At 38.5% G+C, this 25,253-nt stretch overlaps 1 pseudogene; it reads right to left on the minus strand.

Moving 5' to 3' along the window:
- Window positions 1–12,016: 12,016 nt before the first annotated feature.
- Window positions 12,017–13,484, minus strand: LOC113882275 (annotated as a pseudogene).
- Between the last annotated feature and the right edge of the window lie 11,769 nt (window positions 13,485–25,253).

Below are 25,253 nucleotides of genomic sequence, written 5' to 3' on the forward strand. Positions count from 1 at the left end.
ATAAGAAAAGGACTCATGGAAGAGGTGCCATTTAGGTTGACTTTTAAAAGATTACTTTAGTGGGCTATAGAATTGAGTAGAGAGTAGGGTGTAAACATATTCAGGCAAAGACAATAGTAGGATTTATTAGGCACCTACTTCTGTGTTACAAAGTACTACCTCCTTAGTGGTTAAAACAGCACACATTTATTATCCCGTAGCTTTCATGTCTGGGCTTGCTTAGCTGAGTTGTCTGCCTGGGGTCCTCTGTGGCTGCAGTCAAGGGGTTGTCCTGGTCTATACTCTCCTCTAGAGGCTCAATTAGAGAATAATTAACTTGAAGCTCATTTGGTTTGTTGGCAGGATTAATATTCCTGTGGCTGGATGGCTGATGTTCTGAGGCATTGCTAGCTGGAGGCATCAGTATGATTCTTGAGGTCACACCCGACTCCCTTCCACAGGGCTCTCCATGGGCCTTTCAAATATGGATGTTTCCCTCTACAATGCCTGCAAGGAAGTCCCTCACTTTTAAGGGCTTTCAGCTCATTAGGTTAGGCCCACCTATGACAGTTTCCCTTTTTGCTAACTCAAAATCAACTGACATAAAACTTCAGCCACATCTGCAGAATCCTTTCACCTTTACTATATAATCCTTTCTCTTATGAGAAAGTTACATTATACAAATTACACCTTGATGTCATCTTCTACTGACTATATGCAAATCACAGTTTCCAACCACACTCCAGGGACAAGAATTATGCAAAGGTGTAACTGCCAGAAGTTGGGAATTATTGGGGGTTACTCTAGGGTCTGACTGCTATATGGGCAAAGATAAGTCCTCATGGAATAATACAGTATTGCAAAACTGCAAGCACTAGGTAGTTCCATGTGGTAGAAAATGGGAGAATGGCATTGGAATATGTATAATATCATATATGAAACAAGTCTCCAGTCCAGATTCGATGCAGGATACAGGATGCTTGGGGCTGGTGCACTGGGACAACCCAGAGGGATGGTATGGGGAGGGAGGAGGGAGGAGGGTTCAGGATGGGGAACACATGTATGCCTGTGGCAGATTCATTTCGATATATGGCAGAACAAATACAATATTGTAAAGTTTAAAAATAAAATAAAATTTAAAAAATAGAATGCAAAAGACAGGGGAAGGTAAAATTTAGAACCCATGAGCTCTGAGTATCTTGTGAAAGAGTTTGGATTTTGTGCTATAGGTGGTACAATATCCACAGAGTAGAACTTGGGTGCTGTCAGTCCAGAAGCAGTGAGCAAAGTGAAATATAGGAAGCTGATCTGAAAGAACGGAGACCAGTTGGAAGACTGTGGCAATTATCCAGATAAAGGAGAATAGAGACTTTTATAATACTAAGGAGATAAAGAGAAACCATGTATAGAAATATATTTAAGAAAAAATGATTACCATGAGCATTGAAGATGGGAGAGAGGAAGGTATGTGTGGTGACTTATTTTTGTCTAAACTGGTTGTAATCACTAACACAAGGCCTCCCAACCTATGTTTGAACATTGACAGGTGGTCTTAACCATTATGTCAAAAAATACTGATTGAGTATATATTTTACACAAAGCGCTATCTTAGGTATTTCACACACATTATGTATTGCATGGATTTCAAATATTTACTCAGTGTATTATCCAACTCAAGGAATGCATAAGACACATAATACAAAGGGTTAGAAACACAAGGCAGTGTGTAGCATCATATGTGATAGAATGTAATGACAAGGTATGTAAATAAGTTTGTATCAGCTGTAATGCCATTTATGTTGTTGTTCAGTCGTTTAGGCATATCCAACTCTTTGTGATCCCAAGGACTGCAACACACCAGGCTTCCCTGTCCTTTGCTGTCTCCCAGAGTTTGCTCAAACTCATGTCCATTGAGTCAATAATGCCATCCAACCATCTCATCCACTGTCTCCCCCTTCTCATGCCCTCAATATTTCCCAGCTTCAGGATCTTATCAAGGGAGTTGGCTCTTCACATCAGGTGGCCAAAGTATTGGAGCTTCAGCTTCAGCATCAGTTCTTCCAATGAATATTTAGGACTGATTTCCTTTAAGATTGATTGGCTTGATCTCCTTTTTGTCCAAGGGACTCTCAAGAGTCTTCTTCAGTATCACAGTTCAAAAGCATCAATTCTTCCATGCTCAGCCCTCTGTATGGGACAACTCTCATATCCATAAATGACTGCTGGATAAACCATAGCTTTGACTATACAGACAAGAGATAGTAAATAAAGGCAAGATTTAGACATGAAAATTGGGGCTGATGTAAGGCTTTTTTGAGTGAGGCTAACTGGGTGGAATCAGGGAGTTGGTGATGGACAGGGAGGCCTGGCATGCTGTGATTCATGGGGTCACAAAGAGTCGGACACAACTGAGCAACTGAACTGGACTGAAAGAACCTTAGTTTAGTCCGTAGGCAATGAAGAAATCAATGGTGATTTTGGAGCCCAAAAGTGAAACTACCAAAACATTGCTTTCTGAAAATTAATTTGCAAATTTATGAGCCAATAATTAAATAATTAAAAGACGCTTACTCCTTGGAAGAAAAGTTATGACCAACCTACATAGCATATTGAAAAGCAGAGACATTACTTTGCCAACAAAGGTCCGTCTAGTCAAGGCTATGGTTTTTCCAGTGGTCATGTATGGATGTGAGAGTTGGACTGTGAAGAAAGCTGAGGGCCGAAGAATTCATGCTTTTGAACTGTGGTGTTGGATAAAACTCTTGAGAGTCCCTTGGACTGCAAGGAGATCCAACCAGTCCATTCTGAAGGAGATCAGCCCTGTGTGTTCTTTGGAAGGACTGATGCTAAAGCTGAAACTCCAGTACTTTGGCCACCTCATGCGAAGAGTTGACTCACTGGAAAAGACTCTGATGCTGGGAGGGATTGGGGGCAGGAGGAGAAGGGGACGACAGAGGATGAGATGGCTGGATGGCATCACTGACTCGATGGACATGAGTCTGAGTGAACTCCAGGAGTTGGTGATGGACAGGGAGGCCTGGCGTGCTGCGATTTATGGGGTCACAAAGAGTCGGACACTACTGAGTGACTGAACTGAACTGAACTGAGCCAATAATAGATTTAATGGACCAGGTCTGGAGGTAGGAGACCACTTTAAAGAATATATTTATTACCTACAGTTGAAGATGTATGAATTTGGGCCATGGGATTGGAAAATCCTGCAAAATGGAGATGATTGTCAAGCATCCTTAGCAAAACTGCAGTAAGTTTGTGGTCTCAGGAAATTGCTGCAGTCTTTCTCACTTGATGCTTTCATTTTCTAACAAGCATTTTAATGCAACCTCATCCTCCAGATCAAAGTCACCTTCGTGCACATTCCAGGGTTCATGTGCCTTTGGCATTAACCTGGGTCATGGCACAACAATTGATTGTTGCTGTTTTATTAGAAATGAGTAGTCTTCTCCACCCCAAACCTAGAGATTCATACTCTAGTGGATAATCATTACTTTATTAATACTACTAAAATTTCTATCACCTTTGTATTACAGACAGCTATTGCAACCATGAAATTAAAAGATGCTCACTCTTTGAAAGAAAACCTATGACACACCTAGACAGAGTATTTAAAAGCAGAGACATCACTTTGTCGACAAAGTTATGTATAGTCAAAGCTGTGGTTTATCCAGTAGTCATATCTGGTTGTGAGAGTTGAGCCATGAGTGCCCAAGAATTGATGCTTTTGAACTGTGGTGCTGCAGAAGACTCTTGAGAGTCCCTTGGACAACAAGGAGATCCAACAAGTCAATCCTAAAGGAAATCAGTCCTGAATATTCATTGGAAGGACGAACGTTGAAGCTGAAGCTCCAATATTTTGGCCACCTGATGCAAAGAGCTAGCTAATCAGAAAAGATCCTGAAGCTGGGAAAGATTAAAGGTAAAAGGAGAAGAGGGAAGTGGAGGATGAGATGATTAGATAGCATCACCGACTCTATGGACACAAATCTGAGCAAACTCCAGGGGATAGTGAAGGACACTGGTGATAGTGAAGCCTGGTGTGCTACAGTCCATGGGAATGGAAATAATTGGATGTGACTGAACAACAACAAAAATTGCTGTCACTTTTGCATTACATGTATATAATATTCTGAATAGTCAATTAGAATTATCTTTTAGAATAAACTGTTTGTTTATAAACTCAATGATAGGAAAAGAAGCTGAGGATAGATATCTTCCTCAAATTCAAAGAATTCGAGAGTGGAATATGGACAGATGTCTGTTGCAGGGCTTATGGCCCTGACCACTATGTGATGCTCCTAAATTTAGCACTGTAAACAAAACACACTCAGAAACAGAAACCTTGACTACTTTGCAATACTTCAGTTGGTTTTTTATATGGTCTTCCTTTTGGATTCTTATCCCATTAACTCTTTCTGTAGATTAACTACATGGCTTTCCACCTTCCATTACTTTCCCCAAGTGGGAAAAAATTAAATGTTAATAATGATTGCTTAATATTTTTACATGGTAAATTGGAAAAGGAAAGAAGAAGTCTGTCATCTGAAAAGAAATCTTTCAAAAATATATTTGTGTGTTGACACGGTTTGATACATGATAACCTAGTTTTGAAACATAATAATAATCTAGTTGTGAATAGTAGAGTTGTCATGGGTAAAGCTAGCATACAGCTTAATCAGTGAAATGTTCCCCAGAGTATAAACTAACATCACTAAGAAATCATATATTCAATAAAATAAAATTATTTACAAACTGGCGTGCTGCGATTCATTGGGTCGCAAGGAGTTGGACACGACTGAGCGACTGATCTGATCTGATCTGATAGCAGACATTTTACACTTAAGAGTTTTTCTCTAAACACATGTGAGTATAACATCAAGCCACATCATGCAATTCAATAATCAAAGCTGCAGAATGAATCACTTAGTTACCCACGTATTGAATAACTTTTTCTTTCAATGTAGGTATATTAAGTAATAGATATGATAAGTATATTGATAACACAGAAATGAAAAATAGGATAGTCACTTTTTTTGTCTTTTTAAGGGCAGACTTTGAATTACTTTTGTGATTGGAAGAGAAGTATATATAGAGAGAAGTGATTCCAATCTTTGGGTGGATTTCTTCTCTCTTTGATTAAGGGAACTGTCAAGAGAGATGGCCAGTGTCAGGGACTGTGGCAGAAAATAAATTTCATGGTGAGGACTCACCCAACAAGGACTCACCTAACACAAAGACTCATTAGGGAGCATATGGTACATGATGAGAAGAAAGTGTGAAATCTCCTCTAAAGGCAGAGAGATGCTGAGCACATTGATAATCTTCCACTGATTGATTTCCTGTTTGTTCAGTGAAAAATGTTCCCTTACCCCAGTTATCAAGCTAGAACAGATTTAATATAATGCTTGTTATAAAAAACAAAGAAAAGATTTAAACAGTAGAATGATGAAGATGAAAGAGACATCTGCTGCTATACTAACTCAATGACTTCCCCACTACAGAAAAAGTAAACTAATGCAGTTAGCCAGGATATTTTGACAAGACTATGCCAAAAAAGCTTCATTAAAAGGAACTGCAGAAACCAATGTAATATTATAAAGCAATATTCCTCCAATTAAAAAAAAAAAAAAAGCCCTTAGAAGAAGGTCTGGCCTTCACAAGCACTGCATAATGGTTCGCAGTCATTCTTCTCTTAAAAGTAATGTTCAGTTTAGTTCAGTCACTCAGTCATGTCCGACTCTTTGTGACCCCATGAATCACAGCACACCAGGCCTCCCTGTCCATCACCAACTCCCGGAGTTTACTCAAACTCACATCCATCGACTCAGCGATGCCATCCAGCCATCTCATCCTCTGTCATCCCCTTCTACTCCTGCCCTCAACCCTCCCAGCATCAGGGTCTTTTCCAATGAGTCAACTCTTCGCATGAAGTGGCCAAACTACTGGAGTTTCAGCTTTAGCATCATTCCTTCCAAAGAAATCACAGGGCTGATTTTCAGAATGGACTGGTTGGGTTTCCTTGCAATCCAAGGGACTCTCAAAAGTCTTCTCCAACACCACAGTTCAAAAGCATCAATTCTTTGGCCCTCAGCTTTCTTCACAGTCCAACTCTCACATCCATACGTGACCACTGGAAAAACCATAGCCTTGACTAGATGGACCTTTGTTGACAAAGTAATGTCTCTGCTTTTCAATATGTTATATAGATTAGTCATAACTTTCCTTCCAAGGAGTAAGCGTCTTTTAATTTCATGGCTGTAATCACCATCTGCAGTGATTTTGGAGACCAAAAAATAAAGTCTGAAACTGTTTCCCCATCTATTTCCCATGAAGTGATGGGACCACATGCCATGATCTTCGTTTTCTGAATGTTGAGCTTTAAGCCAAATTTACACTCTCCTCTTTCATTTTCATCAAGAGGCTTTTTAGTTCCTCTTCACTTTCTACCAAAAGGGTCATGTAATCTGTATATCTGAAGTTATTGATATTTCTCCCAGCAATCTGGATTCCAGCTTGTGCTTTTTCCAGCCCAGCATTTCTCATGATGTACTCTGCATATAAGTTAAATAAGCAGGGTGACAATATACAGCCTTGACGTACTCCTTTTCCCATTTGGAACCAGTCTGTTGTTTCCATGCCCGGTTCTAACTGTTGCTTCCTGACCTGCATACAGGTTTCTCAGGTGGTCTGGTATTCCCATCACTTTCAGAATTTTCCACAGTTTACTGTGATCCACACAGTCAAAGGCTTTGGCATAGTCAATAGAGCAGAAATAGATGTTTTTTTTCTGGAACTCTCTTGCTTTTTCAATGATCCAGCGGATGTTGGCAATTTGATCTCTGGTTCCTCTGCCTTTTCTAAAACCAGCTTGAACATCTGGAAGTTCACGGTTCACATACTACTGAAGCCTGGCTTGGAGAATTTTAAGCATTACTTTACTAGCATGTGAGATAAGTGCAATTGTGCGGTAGTTTGAGCATTCTTTGGCATTGCCTTTCTTTGGGATTGGAATGAAAACTGACCTTTTCCAGTCCTGTGGCCATTGTTGAGTTTTCCAAATTTGGTGGCATATTGAGGGCAGCACTTTCACAGCATCACCTTTCAGGATTTGAAATAGCTTAACTGGAATTCCACCACCTCCACTAGCTTTGTTTATAGTGATGCTTTCCAAGGCCCACTTGACTTCACATTCCAGGATGTCTGGCTCTAGGTGAGTGATCATACCATTGTTATTATCTTGGTCATAAAGATCTATTTTGTACAGTTCTTCTTCTTGCCACCTCTTCTTAATATCTTTTACTTCTGTTAGATCCATACCATTTCTATCCTTTCTTTGAATGAAATGTTCCCTTGGTATCTCTAATTTTATTGAAGAGATATCTAGTCCTTCCCATTCTGTTGTTTTCCTTTATTTCTTTGCATTGATCACTGAAGAAGGCTTTCTTATCTCTTCTTGCTATTCTTTGGAACTCTGCATTCAGATACTTATATCTTTCCTTTTTTCCTTTGCTTTTTACTTCTCTTCATTACACAGTTATTTGTAAAGCCTCTCCAGACAGCCATTTTGCTTTTTTGCATTTCTTTTCCATAGGGATGGTCTTGAACCCTGTCTCCTGTACAATGTCAAGAACCTCCATCCATAGTTCATCAGGCACTGTATCTATCAGATCTAGTCCCTTAAATCTATTTCTCACTTTCACGGTATAATCATAAGGGATTTGATTTAGGTCATACCTTAATGGTCTAGTGGTTTTCCCTACTTTCTTCAATTTAAGTCTGAATTTGACAATAAGGAGCTCATGATCTGAGCCACAGTCACCTCCCAGTCTTGTTTTTGCTGACTGTATAGAGCTTCTCCATCTTTGGCTGCAAAGAATATAATCAATCTGATTTCAGTGTTGACCATCTGGTGATGTCCATGTGTAGAGTCTTCTCTTGTGTTGTTGGAAGAGGGTGTTATGACCAATGCATTTTCTTGGCAAAACTCTGTTAGTCTTTGCCCTGCTTCACTCCATAGTCCAAGGCCAAATTTTCCTGTTACTCCAGGTGTTTCTTGACTTCTTACTTTTGCATTCCAGTCCCCTATAATGAAAAGGACATCTTTTTGGGGTGTTAGTTCTGTAAGGTCTTGTAAGTCTTCATAGAACCATTCAACTTCAGCTTCTTCAGCGTTACTGGTTGGGGCATAGACTTGGATTACTGTGATATTGAATGGTTTGCCTTGGAAACAAACAGAGATCATTCTGTCGTTTTTGAGATTGCATCCAAGTACTACATTTCAGACTCTTGTTGACCATGATGGCTACTCCATTTCTTCTAAGGGATTCCTACCCACAGTAGTAGATATAATGGTCATCTGAGATAAATTCACCCATTCCAGTCCATTTTAGTTCACTGATTCCTAGAATGTCAATGTTCACTCTTGCCATCTCCTGTTTGACCACTTCCAATTTGCCTTGATTCATGGACCTAACATTCCAGGTTCCTATGCAATATTGCTCTTTATAGCATTGGACCTTGCTTCTATCACCAGTCACATCCACAGCTGGGTATTGTTTTTGCTTTGGCTCTATCCCTTCATTCTTTCTGGAGTTATTTCTTCCCTGATCTCCAGTAGCATATTGGGGACCTACCAACCTGGGGAGCTCCTCTTTCAGTATCCTATCATTTTGCCTTTTCATATGTTCATGGGGTTCTCAAGGCAAGAATACTGAAGTGGTTTGCCATTCCCTTCTCTAGTGGACCACATTCTGTCAGACCTCTCCACCATGACCTGTCTGTCTTGGGTAGCCCCACGGGCATGGCTTAGTTTCATTGAGTTAGACAAGGCTGTGGTACTTGTGTGATTAGATTGACTAGTTTTCTGTGATTATGGTTTCAGTGTGTCTGCCCTCTGATGCCCTCTTGCAACATCTGCCATATTACTTGGGTTTCTCTTACCTTGGATGTGGGGTATCTCTTCACAGCTGCTCCAGCAAAGCTCAGCCACTGCTCCTTACCTTGGATGAGGAGTATCTCCTTTCTGCCGCCCCTCCTGACCTTGAACGTGGAATAGCTCCTCGAGGCCCTCCTGCGCCCTTGCAGCCACTGCTCCTTGGATATGGGGTTGCTCCTCCTGGCCATTGCCCATGGCTTCGGGCGAAGGGTAGCTCCTCTTGGCCACCGCCCCTGGCCTCGGGTGTGGAGTAGCTCCTCCAGGTTGCTCCTGCGCTGTCGCAGCCTAGCATTCCCAGCCACTACCCCTGACCTCAGACGAGGGGTAGCTCCTCCTGGCCGCCACCCTTGACCTTGGACATGGCGTACCTCCTCTCACCAGATGTTTGATTAAAAAAATAAAATAAAATGAACTGTTTCAAGACTGACTGGGCATAGAGAACAGACTTGTGCTTACCAAGTTGAGGGAGGAATGGAATGGGAGTTTGGGGTTAGAACATGCAAACTATTATATATAGGATGGACTAACAATAAGGCCCTACTGCATAGTATAGTGGAGAAGGCAATGGCAGCCCACTCCAGTACTCTTGCCTGGAAAATCCTGTGGACGGGGCAGCCTGGTAGGCTGCAGTCCATGGGGTCGCTAAGAGTTGGACATGACTAAATGACTTCACTTTCACTTTTCACTTTCATGCATTGGAGATGGAAATGGCAACCCATTCTTGCCTGGAGAATCCCAGGGACAGAGGAGCCTGGTGGGCTGCCGTCTATGGGGTCACACAGAGTCAGACACGACTGAAGCGACTTAGCAGCAGCAGCAGCAGCAGCATAGTATAGGGAACTATAGGGAACTCTATTCAATATCCTGTGATAAACCATAATGGAAAAGAATGTAAAAAAGGTATAAAGGACTCATGCTGCTATACAGTAGAAATTAACCCAATGTTGTAAAACGAATAGACTTCAATTAAAAAAAATTAAATCATCTACTTGAAAGACTCAATAAAGGGGACAATTTATTTGCTCAAAAAAATAAAAAAGAAAGAACTGTTTCATATGTTTGTAATTACAAAATGCCTTGTTGAGATAGATCAAAGTATACCACCCTCCTCTTCATGTTACAGACAGGGAATGTGAGTTTATTACTATCTTTTTGTGGATGGATAGCAATGCCTAAAGTTTTAGTTACTGGTTCATTTAACTTCTTTTCTGTTTTAAGGACTAGATGGCTTTATCACTGATCTAAATAGCAAAACTTTATTATTTTATATTATATGTAGTCTGAAAAAAAGTGGAGATACAAAAAAAAAAAAAGCAAAGAGATTGGCAAATTAACTTTTCAGCTAGAACTAGTAGACTGGGCAGTTTCTGACTACTGAGGAGTTGATTTTCTTAAAAGCGTGAAAATGCCTACTTCACCCTCCCAAAAACTATCATGGGACAATTTTAATTCACTCTCTAGGGAAAGAAACATTTCCCCATTATGTGGAGAAATTTATTTTTTGGTTCATGTATAGTTGATTTACAATGTTATGTTCATTTCTTCTGTACAACAAAGTGATTCAGATATATATATCTTTTTCATATTCTTTTCCATTATGGTTTGTCATAGGATATTGACTATAGTTCCTTGTGCCATACAGTAGGACCTTCTTGTTTATCCATTCTATATATTCTAGTTCTTCTTGTTCCATCCACTAATTTCAAACTTTCAATCCACCCCTCCCCTATTCTTCTCCCCCTTGGCAACTGTAAGTCTGTCCTCTAGATCTGTGAGTCTGTTTCTGCTTGGTAGATGAGTTCATTTGTATCATAGTTTAGATTCCACAATATAATAAGTGAAATCATATGATATTTTTCATTCTCTTTTTGACTTATTCCACTTAGTATGATAATCCCTAGGTCCATCCATGTTGCTGCAAATGGCATTCTTTCTTTCTTTTTTTATGGCTGAATAGTATTCAGTATATATGTACTATATTTTCTTTTATCCATTCACCTATCAATGGGCATTTACTTTGCTTCCATGTCTTGGTTGTTGTAAATAATGCTACAATGAACTCTGAAATACATGTATCATTTTAAATTAGTTTTGTCCAGATATATGCCCAGGAGTGGGATTGCTGGATCATATGGTAGTTCTTTTGCAGCGTTTTGAGGGACCTCCATACTGTTCTCCGTAGTGGCTTCATCAATTTACATTCCGACCAATAGTGTAGGAGGGTTCCCTTTTCTTAATGTGGAGAAGTTTAAAGGGCATTTAGTCGCCATCAGCAACATGAACACTAAGAAACAGCCATTGAAATTCACTCATTCATTAAAACACGTTTTTGTGCTGTCCCTATGAACCAGAGAGTTCTAGGTTCAGGGAATATGACTATGAAGTCACTCAGTCGTGTCCGACTCTTTGTGACCCCATGGACTACACAGCCCACCAGGCTCCTCTGTCCATGGAATTTTCTAGGCAAGAATACTGAAGTGGGTTGTCATTCCCTTCTCCAGGGGATTTTCCTGATCCAGGGATCAAACCCGTGTCCTGCATTGTTTATTGTCTGTCTTTCCTTCTAGAATATAAGCTCAACAAGGGCATCAACTTTATATTTTTCTTGTTCACTGTTCACCTCCCAGAACTTAAAATAGTGACTGGTATATTGTATAGTTCAGTAAGTTTTTATTGGATGAAAACCCCTACCTTAATGTATGGGTACTATCCAACTGACTAAAATTTTACTAAGTACCTATGATGTGTCAAGCCCTGTGCTAGTAAAGTGCAGTGACAGAGTGGTTATCATCTGTGATTTTACAGAGCTAACAATCACAGATAAAATTTCAGACAATTTTCTACTGAACAGGAATATTTTATTATTGATAAAATGTTATGTGATTACTTCATTAAGATTCTACATAATTTAGTTCATTTAGCGACACTTTATAACAAAAGTTTATCTTCAAAATGCTGTACTCTTACCTTAAGGTCCCAAATATTTCACAAACTACTTCAGTTACTTTTAAAAACCATCCCTGTTCCTCCATCATGGATTAAGTGATGTCAGTAATAGTAGTAGACTGAATATATCCTAACTAGTCTCTATTTTCAAATTTCTCCCAGGCACTCTCCTTTGATACTTTTCCACACATTTTCTCTTTAATTAAAAAATATAGGTAATTTAATATCACTTTTTAAAAAAACGTTGAGCACTTCTTCCCTATATATAATATGTTCATAGAGATAATCAGACCTTTTGAAGAATTACACACCAGTTCCCCTGATCATAGTAACTTTGTAGTATGCTAATATTACTCAAAGTCTGGCAGGCAGCTTCCAATTCTCCCTCACAAAACACATGGTAATAACGATGAAACACAGGACCTGGGTCACGGGATCCTAATGGACCTAATGGCTCAACATGCTTGTCCTTACCAGGATTTCCCTTAAAGTGCCAGGGAACCAGTAAGTCTTGAGAATGAAAAGAAGTCCTGTTAGTATGAATAGGCAACTTGGAATTAGCAACATTCCTTGAATTACATCCTCCATCTTGAAAGTCATTTATGGAGGAGACAGAATGTGCTGAGTCTTGATTGCCTACATTAGGCAACTGCTTCACAAGCAACTCTTGCACTGATGTATCATTGCTGATTTCCTCTTTCATGCTTTGGCTAGTTCTGTTTTCTCTAAGATACTTGGACTTCTTCTTATTATATTCTTGCTCCATAGCCCAAACATAGATGAGTGCCTTCCCATCAGGTCTTAGGAGTCAAACAAGTTCTTGGAGAGCTGCCACTCTATGCTCTGCTGTAGCAAAATGGTGAATAACAGCAATGGAAATGCAAGCATCACAAGATCCACTGTGAATTGGTACAGCCAAAGCATCACAGACAAAGGCCTGATACTGCCTATCTCTACAAATGTCCACAAGGTTTTGGCTATGATCACAGCTAATCATATGTAACTCCTTATTGATGCCAAGATACTTTCCATTCCACATCCAATATCAGCAACTAATGAACCACTTGGCAAAGCTTTCAAAAACTCTACCATATGTGGCCAAGGGGTGTGTCTCATGCTGCTGAAGTTCCTAGCAATTTCTTCATAAACCCGATGGACATAATCTAGCTCCAGTTGTAATAAAGAAGCTCTAGGCTTCTTTATTACTCTCTGGAAATGATGCAGGAGTATCCTTCATCTGGCTATCACAGGCCAAAGGGTAACTACAATTACAAGGTGTTTGTTTCACTTTTCTAAACATAAATGATGTCCGTATTCCCCTCTTGTTTAAAGTCAAGTCTTCAACATCACTGGTGATAATTCCACTTTTGTGACCTTTGGATGCTTGAACAGTATCACATTTTCTGGGTGTGATTCCATGGGTCCAAAGGTATCTAGATTCTCCTGTCATAACCAGCAAACTCCGACAAGGCAGCATAACTGGCACTGTCATACCATCTGGGTGCTTAAAATCCATGACAATCTCTGATCCCAAACTGAGAGAAACGATCTCTTCCTCAAAATAGTGGTAAACATATTTTAGAGAGAAATGAGCAGACTTTGAATACATAAACAAATATATGTAATTGTTAGGGGAGACATTAGGAAGTGATTGGTAGAATATAAAAGACAACTCAAGCAGAATGAGGGGATGAGTGGGCCCTTTGTTATGCTGCTGGTGAGTAATTGTGTGTAAACCCCTTGGGTGAAACAGTGTCCTAGGCAGAAAGAACAATGTGGGCAGAGAAACAGGCTTGGCAGATTCAAGGAATTGTCAGAAGAATAAAGTGCCTGGAATAAGCAGCTGTAGGACATAGAATCAATTTAAAATATTGAAGTACAAAACTAATTGGTTGGGACTGGTCATCCATGATAAACAGACACGAGAAAGTATCTGCATTTACAAATGTTATTAAGAGTCTTAAATTATGTGTAGGCTACATGTACTTTTTATCACTAACTGAGGCATTTGCTGTTAAACCATTCAGTGTATCCTATTTCAGTCATTTGAGTGGATTCTACAAGAGACTCTGCAGGTTATGGACCCATAACCTAAAATTTGTGAAACATCAATTCTAATTTGTACTTCAGAGGATTTCTATGAGGAAAATGGGGAAAATCAAACCAAATATGCAAGTGTAGGGTACTTGGTAATCTACCTTTCTTTGGCAAACAATTTATAGTACTAGTTTTCTACCTACGATGATTTCATTATAAACAATCTTTGTTTGAGTACTTCTCACATCAATCTACTATCTAGCATTATTGGAAGATATATTGATATTTAAATCCATTTTATTCAAAACCAGTTTTGTAGTAAAAATGCTCTTTATAAAATGAAAGCTATTATTAAAGGAATTCTCATGTACATTATTTGAGTTTATTTAATGATGTATTGAAACAGTTTTTTAATTTATAATAGACAATCAATTTCTCATCAGTAAATCACATCTTCATATAAAAGCTCTTGTCTGAGATATGGTCCTGGGTTGTGGACTTGACATCAGCACATTAAGACTTGGCATCCTTTCCTACTTATATTATTGGAGCATTCATTAGGATATACTGCAAACAAATGAAAGATTGTCTACCAGTTTTGTGAAAAATATTAAAAAAAAAAAAAAAAAAACCCCGATACATTTACAACAGAGTAGTCACCTTAGCTCTTCTTCAATCTAGTTGACAGGAACATTAAATATTTACACATCTGGTCTTTAGGTGTACATAATATGTTCATTTAAAATCTAAAGAAACTGTTTAGTCCTACTGATATTTAAAGCAATGTGTGTTTTATTTCCATCTGAGAAATTTTGCAAGTCAGTTTCATGCAAGCATCCCACAGTGAACACAATGTGCTAAGTTTCAGTGACTCTGGTTCTGAGGAAAGATTGTGACTTTATATTATTTCAGGCCATTTTTTTTCTAATTAGTTTATGCTTCCAACTCAGCACTAGAGCTTGGTTATGGAACAAAGGGCAGTGTGTGTTTAAAACTTAAAAACTATCTCCAGTTTTTAAGACCTTTTTGGTGGGTAGCATTTCATATATATCCACTACGCAGCTTATTTCTTGCCTGCAAAACTTATGTAAAGATGATTCTAACTTTTTCTTTAAATTTGATAGTTGCCTTGATAGCACTGCTATGTCTCTTAGGAAGAAGCTTGGAGAAATAAACCTTTGTAATTTTTAAAGATCCACTGACAATTATTTACCATCTGTAAATGTGCTGTAAAACTTAACAAAAACTGAAAAGTTTCTTAATGGCTAGGAGCATTCTTGTAGGGAGGGATTCAGAGTAAATTTTAAGTTTGGAATGAAGCCTCTTTTCTGAGATGCTCCATACAGACCTGGACATAATTTTCCAAGGTATTAGAATATTATGTCCTATTTGTTTGTCTCTACTTTTCCACCAATAATTTCCTCTGTGATGCATGATATATATTGGAGGATACACACACCATAACAGAGGATGGCAACAAAAGGCACTTTGGAAACTAATACAGCATCACACATTGCTCCACATATCCTAAATGCCAAGAGTAAAAGACCTTTATTTTCCAACTTTTTCTAATTTTCATGCACTTTCTTCTTCCCTAAATGCCTCACAAGCTTTATCATAGGTGGGCTTTGTTTACCTACAAATTTGTGTTTTTTGTTAAATAAGGTGACTTTTCAAAGTGACAAAAGACCTGCATTGCTATTGTGCTACTTTGAAGCCTGTTGCTTAAAGTGTTCTTTTTTAAAACCGAAACACAGATAAATTGTGTGGTATAAGAGTAAAATCTTCCTGAGCCCTGTCTCCCTGTGGTATTCTATGAGCTCTCCGTGGTTTGGATTAGATCCAGATTCCTGTTTCTGACATCATGATTGATTCTCTGCTCCCTGGCACACAGCACGTGCCCCTGACCCAAACATCAAATGTTTATCTGACCTTCTGCATCTGTGCTGTGACAGGCTTCACTTTGGGAATGTCTTCCAGCTAATTTGTATGCTAGGTGTTAACCAGATGTCTGATATTAGGAGAGAGGATGGCTCAAAATTTACCTAGAGATTGGATGCCTGTGATGACTATTTTTCTAAACTAAAAATTGAGACAAATTGGTTGACAAATATGAATAAACTTGTGGGCATAAAGGGAGGTAATATTTTAAAATAGAACCATCCTGGAAAAATGCAAAATAGGAAATTTAGACACACAAACATACCCAAGAACACACACACACACACACATACATCCTTGGTTAAATGCATAGCCACTCTGTTCTTCCCAAGAGAAATTAGCAATGATCAATCAATCTCTGATCAAGAATTATTGCTGATCATAAATTACCACTCATCAATGACAATTTTCAAAGTTTATTCTGTATAGAACTATCTACACATTGTGTGAGACTTCCATTTCAGACTATTTAATTTGCACAGGTTTTTCTTTATTCATCTTTAAAATGTATAGATATTTTCCTATTAATCCAGTGAATCTAATTATTTTAATTTTATATTTATATAAAACAGTTTACTAATTTTATAGTAAAGAAAAATCTGAAGCCTTTTACCACTGAGATCTCACATTTATTTTTTGAGTTCCAAGCACTCAAACTATATATAGTATTGTATTTGGTTCATTAGGAGAATATTAAAAATATTATTTTGATCATGTAGGTATATAATAATTTTATGATATATTAAACATTAAAGAAATTATAAATTCCTGGCATCATCCTGAAATATTTTCTGTAAACACACACACACACAACATATATACATATTTGTTTATATCTACTTAAAAGCATAGATCAATTTTTTAAGAGTTATTATACTGGTCTTAAGGAGTAACTATATCCAACTAGCTTAAAAAGCAATTGCTTCAGTCAAGGCAAGGATTTCACAGTATCAGATCAGATCAGATCAGTCGCTCAGTCGTGTCCGACTCTTTGCGACCCCATGAATCGCAGGACGCCAGGCCTCCCTGTCCATCACCACCTCCCGGAGTTCACTCATACTCACGTCCATCGAGTCAGTGATGCCATCCAGCCATCTCATCCTCTGTCGTCCCCTTCTCCTCCTGCCCCCAATCCCTCCCAGCAGCAGAGTCTTTTCCAATGAGTCAACTCTTTGCATGAGGTTGCCAAAGTACTGGAGTTTCAGCTTTAGCATCATTCCTTCCAAAGAAATCCCAGGGCTAATCTCCTTCAGAATGGACTGGTTGGATCTCCTAAAGTATTTCAAATAATTTATGTTCAGTTTGAAGATTTCTTAAGAGTCCACACAGACAGCTGCAAGTTGTCTTGGAGAAACTATAATGAAGATAATTCTTATGAGACTTTCTTCTATATGGAAAAAATAATACAGGCTTGACATTCATGCATGCAATGTATTTTTAAGATGACATTTACACAATTATGTTCTTGCTAATAAAAAGTTACAACCCAAAAACAAAAGTTCTTCTATGGTACAATATAACTGAAAAGGCCTAATGCTCCAATTTATATACTTCAACTCATTCTTTAAACAAATTAGTATTATCCTAATGGAAATATTTTTAAATAATCCAATATGTACAGCACCAAAATATATATTTATCTAAGAAAATTTAGAAGATGGTCAAATGTGATTTCACAAAAGAAACAAAAAGATAAATATACATTGCTTCAGGTTTTATTAATGGTAAGAAATGAGCACACTGTATGCACGTTTGTATCCTGGGTCTGAACACAGACCAAAAGCTGTGCTTATATAACCGTGTTGTCAACAACACACCTTGTGTAGCAGCATGGACTCTGGATTGCAAGATCAAATGGAAGCAACTTGAAAAGCCAATGAGGGGAAAAGGAAAAGGAATAAGTTCAAGAAAAGGCTTATTCTCAAGGTCAAAACTTAATTCCATCAGTTCACAAATTCAAGTATTTAAAAAATATTTTATTTTGGTACTTAAGTTTAGAGTTTGAGCACCTATTCTGTCAGGCAGATAAAAAATAAATTAACATCTATTGTTCATGACCATCTCTTCTACCTGCCATTGGCTTCTGTGATGTAACTCAGGTCTACCCCACACAGTGCCTAGGCTGGGTTTCCTGGTACCTTCATATCACCCTGTACAGAGACTCCAGCAGCCAACATAGAGAGTGCAGATGCAGACAATTCTTGCTGCTCTTGAAACACTGGCTCTTTGTTTCCATGAGGTTAGATTCTTCTTTTTTTTTTTTATTTTTATTGGAGAATATTCATTTTGGAATGTTGTGTTAGTGTCTGCTGTACAGCAAAATGAATCAGCCATATGTAAACATATAGCTCCTCTTTTTTGGACTTCCTTCCCATTTTAGATCACCACAGAGCATTAAGTAGAATTTACTATACATCAAATTCTGCTTTATTGACTAGCCTTTGACTCTGTGGATCACAACAAACTGGAAAATTCTTAAAGAGATGGGAATACCAGACCACTTTACCTGCCTTCTGAGAAATCTGTATGCAGGTCAAGAAGCAACAGTTAGAACCAAACATGGAACAGACTGGTTCCAAATTGGGAAAGGAGTATGTCAAGGCTGTATATGGTCACCCTACTTATTAAGCTTAAATGCAGAGTACATCATGGGAAATGCCAGGCTGGATAGAGCACAAGCTGGAATCAGGATTGCTGGGAGAAATATCAATAACCTCAGATATGCAGATGACACCACCCTTATGGCAGAAAGTGAAGAGAAACTAAAGAGCCTCTTGATGAAAGTGAAATAGGAGAGTGAAAAAACTGGCTTAACCACTATTGCAATGAAAAGAATAAAATACTTAGGAATAAGCTAAGCTGAGTCACTTCAGTCGTGTCCGACTCTGTGTGACCCCATAGATGGCAGCCCAACCAGGCTCCCTGTCCCTGGGATTCTGCAGGCAAGAACACTGGAGTGGGTTGCCATTTCCTTCTCCAATGCATGAAAGTGAAAAGTGAAAGTGAAATCGCTCAGTTGTGTCCGACTCTTAGTGACTCCATGGACTGCAGCCTACCAGGCTCCTCTTCCCATGGGATTTTCCAGGCAAGAGTACTGGAGTGTGTCACCAGTGCCTTCTCCATACAGATGGCTAACAAACACATGAAAAGATGTTCAACATCACTCATTATTAGAGAAATGCAAATCAAAACCACAATGAGGTACCATTTCATGCCAGTCAGAATGGCTGCTATCCAAAAGTCTACAAGCAATAAATGCTGGAGAGGGTGTAGAGAAAAGGGAACCCTCTTACACTGTTGGTGGGAATGTAAACTAGTACAGCCACTATGGAGAACAGTGTGGAGATTCCTTAAAAAACTGGAAATAGAACTGCCATATGAACCAGCAATCCCACTGCTGGTCATACACACCGAGGAAACCAGAATAGAAAGGGACACGTGTACCTCAATGTTCATTGCAGCAGTGTTTATAATAGCCAGGACATGGAAGCAACCCAGATGTCCATCAGCAGACGAATGGATAAGAAATCTGTGGTACATAAACACAATCGAGTATTATTCAGCCATTAAAAGAATACATTTGAGTCAGTTCTAATGAGGTGGATGAAACTGGAGCCTATTATACAGAGTGAAGTAAGCCAGAAAGAAAAACACACCAATACAGTATACTAATGCATATATATTGAATTTAGAAAGATAGTAACAATAACCCTGTATGCGAGACAGCAAAAGAGACACAGATGTATAGAACAGTCTTTTGGACTCTGTGGGAAAGGTCGAGGGTGGGATGGTTTGGGAGAATGGCATTGAAACATGTATATTATCATATGTGAAACAGATTGCCAGTCCAGGTTTGATGCATGATACAGGGTGCTTGGGGTTGGTGCACTGGGATGACCCAGAGGGATGGGATAGGGAGGAAGGTGGGAGGGGGATTCAGGATGGGGAACACATGTACACCCGTGGTGGATTCATGTCAATGTATGACAAAACCAATACAATATTGTAAAGTAATCAGCCTTCAAAAATAAATAAATAAAGTGAAGAAAAAAAAAACTTAAAAAAAAATCTCAACATTCAGAAAACTAAGATCATGACCTCTGGTCCCATCACTTCATGGCAAATAGATGGGGGAAACAATGGAAACAGTGACAGACTTTATTTTCTTGGTCTCCAAAATCACTGCAGCTGATGACTGCAGCCATGAAATTAAAAGACGCTTGCTCCTTGGAAGAAAAGCTATGACCAAACTAGACAGTATATTAAAATGCAGAGACATTATTTTGTCAACAAAGGTCTATCTTGTCAAAGCTATGTTTTTTCCAGTAGTCATGTATGGATGTGAGAGTTGGACTATAAAGAAAGCTGAGCGCTGAAGAATTGATGCTTTTGAATTGTGGTGTTGGAGAAGACTCTTGAGAGTCCCTTGGACTGCAAACAGTTTCAACCAGTCCATCCTGAATGAAATCTGTCCTGAATTATTTATTATGTTGAAGCTGAAACTCCAACACTTTGGTCAAATGTTGCGAAGAACTGACTCATTGGAAAAGACCCTGATGCTGGGAAAGATTGAAGGCAGGAGGGGAAGGGGACAACTGAGGTTGAGATGGTTGGATGCCATCACTGACTGAACGGATGTGAGTTTGAGTGAACTCTAGGAGTTGGTGATGGTCAGGCAAGCCTGGTGTGCTGCAGTCCATGCGATCACAAAGAGTCAGAGATGACTGAGTGACAGAAGTGAACTGAACTGTGCTATACAGTATGTTCTCATCAGTTTCTATTTTATACACAAAATCAATAGTGTATATGTGTCAATCCTAATCTCCCAAATCGTCCCACCCTCCTTTCCCCTCTTGCTATCCATACATTACTTCTCTACATGTGTCTCTATTTCTGCTTTTCAAAAACTCATCTTTACCATTTTTTTTTTTAGATTCCACATACAAGTATTAATACATGATATTTGTTTTTCTTATCAGCTTAGATCCTTGACACAGTTTTTTCTGGGTCATGTTACCTTCTTGGTGAGCTGCCCTGAATGTAAACCCACCAGCTTCTCCCTTATCCCACTTTCTCTCTCCCTCATCTCTTCTCCCTGAGAAAAATATCTTTTTAGACTGATGTGGTGAAGACTACTGAATGACAACTTCAGGTAGGCTTGGTGATGCAGTGAAAAAAGAACTTGGACATTTGTGACTGTGGCCAAGCCAGAATTCCCTTGCCTGGCAGTATCCTGAGGAGACTGAAGACAGGCAGGGCCACCAGCCTCCCGCCATCGAGTCCCAGAATACAGGGAGGGACCCACAGTCCTGGCTTCCTCTCATCTGGTAGATTCTTCATTTCACACAGGCTCCTAAGACTTCTCAAGTTAGAAGCATCTTTTTGTGAAGCATGCCTCCTCTTAATGTGTTTGTTCCATGCACCAAATTTTTATTCCACTTGGTAATAAACCAAATTGAAAGGAACCAGACAAATCTGAGTCATCTTCCTCCACAGACTTGGTACTGTGCCAGGTTTGGGGGTCTAATCCAGCTCACTTTATTATTCCAGATCCATCCTCTTCCCACTCTCAGCTATGAGTTTTAGAAACAGAATGTAGACTGTATGCTGCCTTGAGTAGAAAATAAAATATGATGAGTGAAATTAAGAAAAATGAAAGTTTAAGATATTAATCTTAAACTTTTATCCCACTAGTTCAAGTAAAAAAAAAAAAAACACCTCTATGCCATAGAAAATGAGAATAAGGTACTCAGGTGCTTTTATTCATTAAATTTACAAGAGATAGAAACATATATATATATATATATATATATATATATACACACACACACACACATATATATATATAATTATACATATATATATTTATATAATTATAAAAGAATTCTTATATTATTTCTCATATTCAGCAAGAACAAAGATGCAAGAAGTTACTTTTTAAGAAAACAACAATTCACCAGTAAGCCTGTCTTGTTTCTGAATGATCTTAATTGATAATTCAATTGATACCAAAGATTTGGAACCTGTCTAGTTTAGATCTGGTAGAAACTGTAGAACATATGTATTTCTTTTATAAACCTATGACATTCCTCTATATCTATTTTTTTCATGTTCTCTGTTTATGCCTATTTTTTCATGTTCTCTTCCATTTTTTTTCTTCCCGAAACCTGCCATGGAAAGGACATTAACACATTTATGTCACACTTAGAAAACAACTCAGTGAGCAGGGAAGTTATGTTTAATGATGAGCAAATATTTCTGCAGTCTCAAGCCTCCTGTCAGGGTCCACCTCTATGCCTCTTTTCTAAGGAACACAGCATATTTCCAATTTCAGACCAGCAATTTTTCCAGTAACAAATTCTCTGATAAGGTTTTCTCTCTCCACAAATTTAAGAACCTTAATTTAGTTCCTCACTAATATATTTTGCTTAACATTAAATGGGGAATTCTACAAGATTAATTTAGTACTTTGCTTTGAGGGAAAATTCCAAGCAAGTAGAAGGAACTTACAGCTTACAAAGCCAGAAACATGTGCTACAGATATTGGGGACTCCGGACCTCAGTACATAGTTAGAATCTCTTCTCTCTCCCAACCTCCACTGTCCTGCCTATAAATAGAACTTGATAAATTCATTTTCATGCCCAAACCACAAAGATACAAGGAAATATGTTTAAATTAAGTTTTCAATTTTTAAAAAGAACACAAATCCATGAAATCTGGGGACTGGAGGGAACAGAAGCTCTTTACCAAAAATATAAGATAGATAATGAGAGTAGTCTTTAACTTAAAGGTTATTTTCAACATTTTAGTTAATTAAATGCTGCATTCACATATGCTAAGTCACTCAGTCATGTCTGGCTCTTTGTGACTCTATGGACTGTAGCCAGCCAGGCTCCTCTGTCCGTGGGATTTTCAAAAAATAAATAAATAAATAAAATAAGAATACTGGAGTTGGTTGCCATACTGTCTTACAGGGGATCCTTCTGACCCAGGAACTGAACCTGCATCTCTTAGTCTTCTGTATTAGCAGGTGGGTTCTTTACCAGTAGTGCCACCTAGGAAACCCAACTCAATGGTAATAACCTCATATATGGATAGGAAGAGAGTGTGGTAAAAAACACAGTGACTTAGGTTTGATCCTCTCAATTTTCTGTGGTGATGTGGCTCGATTTGTCCAAGTATGCTTGGAGATGGTGCCAAGCCACATGCAAAGTAAATCACAGGTGTGTTAGCCATGAATATTCAGATAAAGGAATGAGTTTCAACAGCTGGGTTACATAATCTAATCGGGTTATCGTTATCTTAAAAATGGATATTTTCATTAAGTTTTCATGAAATTTTTGTATCAATCATGTTTTTGGAAATCATCTAATGTTTGTAATGGTATCCTAAAGGGGTTTGTTTTGAGGTATGCTCTTGAGAGTCCCTTGGACTGCAAGGAGATCCAAGCAGTCCATTCTGAAGGAGATCAGCCCTGTGTGTTCTTTGGAAGGACTGATGCTAAAGCTGAAACTCCAGTACTTTAGCCACCTCATGTGAAGAGTTGACTCATTGGAAAAGACTCTGATGCTGGGAGGGATTGGGAGCAGGAGGAGAAGGGGACGACAGAGGATGAGATGGCTGGATGGCATCACTGACTCGATGAACGTGAGTCTGAGTGAACTCCGGGAGTTGGTGATGGACAGGGAGGCCTGGCGTGCTGCGATTCACGGGGTCGCAAAGAGTCGGACACGACTGAGCGACTGAACTGAGCTGAACAGAACATGGTTCACATTAGCCTGAATTAGGACAGAAATGTTATTATGGTTACAGTAATTGGCATATTTTTATGAATTCATTTTCTAATTTAGTCCCTGTTCAATTTCCCTACTCACACTACAGTAGTGGCATGATTTATTACTGTAAGTTATTTTCATTATTATTAAATTTAATTGATTTTGCTCCTATACCCAGATGTGAATAGCATCAGGCTTCTAATCTAATAACACAGATTGTTTGGGAAACATGTTCTGTCAATTAGAGACATTTTGTAATAGAAACAATAAAAAGAATCATTAGTGAAAAGTAGTTTGCCTGTCAGTTTACTTGACACTAGTTAATCAAAGGTGTTTTGAAACTGTAGTCATTAATAAACTTTTCTTGCCTTTATATCAGTGAAGAACTCTGAGATTCATTTTTGAAATTAGAAATGTACACCCAAAAAATGGATACATGCATTTTGCATATTTCCAAATATGGTTTTCTTCACCATCTACATAAAGCAAAACAATAGAAAAAATAATATTTTGAATTTTCAACCAAAAAAGGGGGGAATGCCTGTAAATGTAATCAGTCCTTTTATAGAAGTGGATATGATGAAGCATTTTACTTTTTCTGCTGGTTATTCTGCATTTTCTCCCATATCCATTGTTTCTAAATCATAGGAGGTATTACCTGGACACCCTTGCCCTCTGACTTTGAATGATTTTGGCCAATAAGAAGTAACAGCTGGAGATTAAAGGGTGGAAACTCTCTCTCAGTTGGGATATTTCTGTCTCCTTTCCTTCTTCATCAGAACTGCTCTTGTGGTGGCAACTGCATCTCTCTTTTCAGCTCTTCCACTGGTTCCAGTAAACTGTCCACCTCTCTCCTGGGTGATGATGCTTTCCTACTGGTGACAGTCTCTGGATGTTTCCCTTACCTAGTCCTGTCCATACATATACCTTAACTAAGCCATCTCAATGGATTCAGGAACACTGCTCATATATGATAGATAATAAAATTACTGTTTTTGGAATCACAGACTAAGAGTTTCATATATCACAGTATGAAAAATATAAAATTCAGCATACTATAAATAAAAGGATAAAAATAAGCATATCAAGAATTTTACATGCTATGAACTTTTTCTGAAGGAAAAATCTCCTACTATGTGTTTCTTGTGTCCTGAAACAATATTGCATACGAATTTAAAAGCATGTTAGTCATTGTTTCATTGGGATGATGTGACATTGGGCTTCTCAGGTGGCGCAAGTAGTAAAGAACCTGCCTGCCAATGCAGGATGTATAAGAGACACAGATTCAATCCCTGGGTCAGGAAGATTTCCCTGGAGGAGGGCATGGAGACCCACTCCAGGATTCTTGCCTGGAGAATTCCATGGACAGGACAGCTTGGCAGGCTATGGTCCATAGGGTCGCAAAGAATCAGACATGACTGAAGCAAATCATGCAGGCAATTAAGAAATGATTTTGAGAGTATTATTATTAAAGAAATCTTTCTTTGTAATATTTATCATAAAAGAAATAAGACGTCTTAAGAAATGATGTCACACCTCAATTTTTCAATAACTAAGGTCAATCTTATTTCTCAGGTATGTTACAATCACGAAACTCTTAGTAATTTGCATCAAAGTTTTGAAT

The sequence above is a fragment of the Bos indicus x Bos taurus genome, chromosome 23 (genome assembly GCF_003369695.1).
Source record: "Bos indicus x Bos taurus breed Angus x Brahman F1 hybrid chromosome 23, Bos_hybrid_MaternalHap_v2.0, whole genome shotgun sequence".
Classification (NCBI taxonomy): Eukaryota; Metazoa; Chordata; class Mammalia; order Artiodactyla; family Bovidae; genus Bos; species Bos indicus x Bos taurus.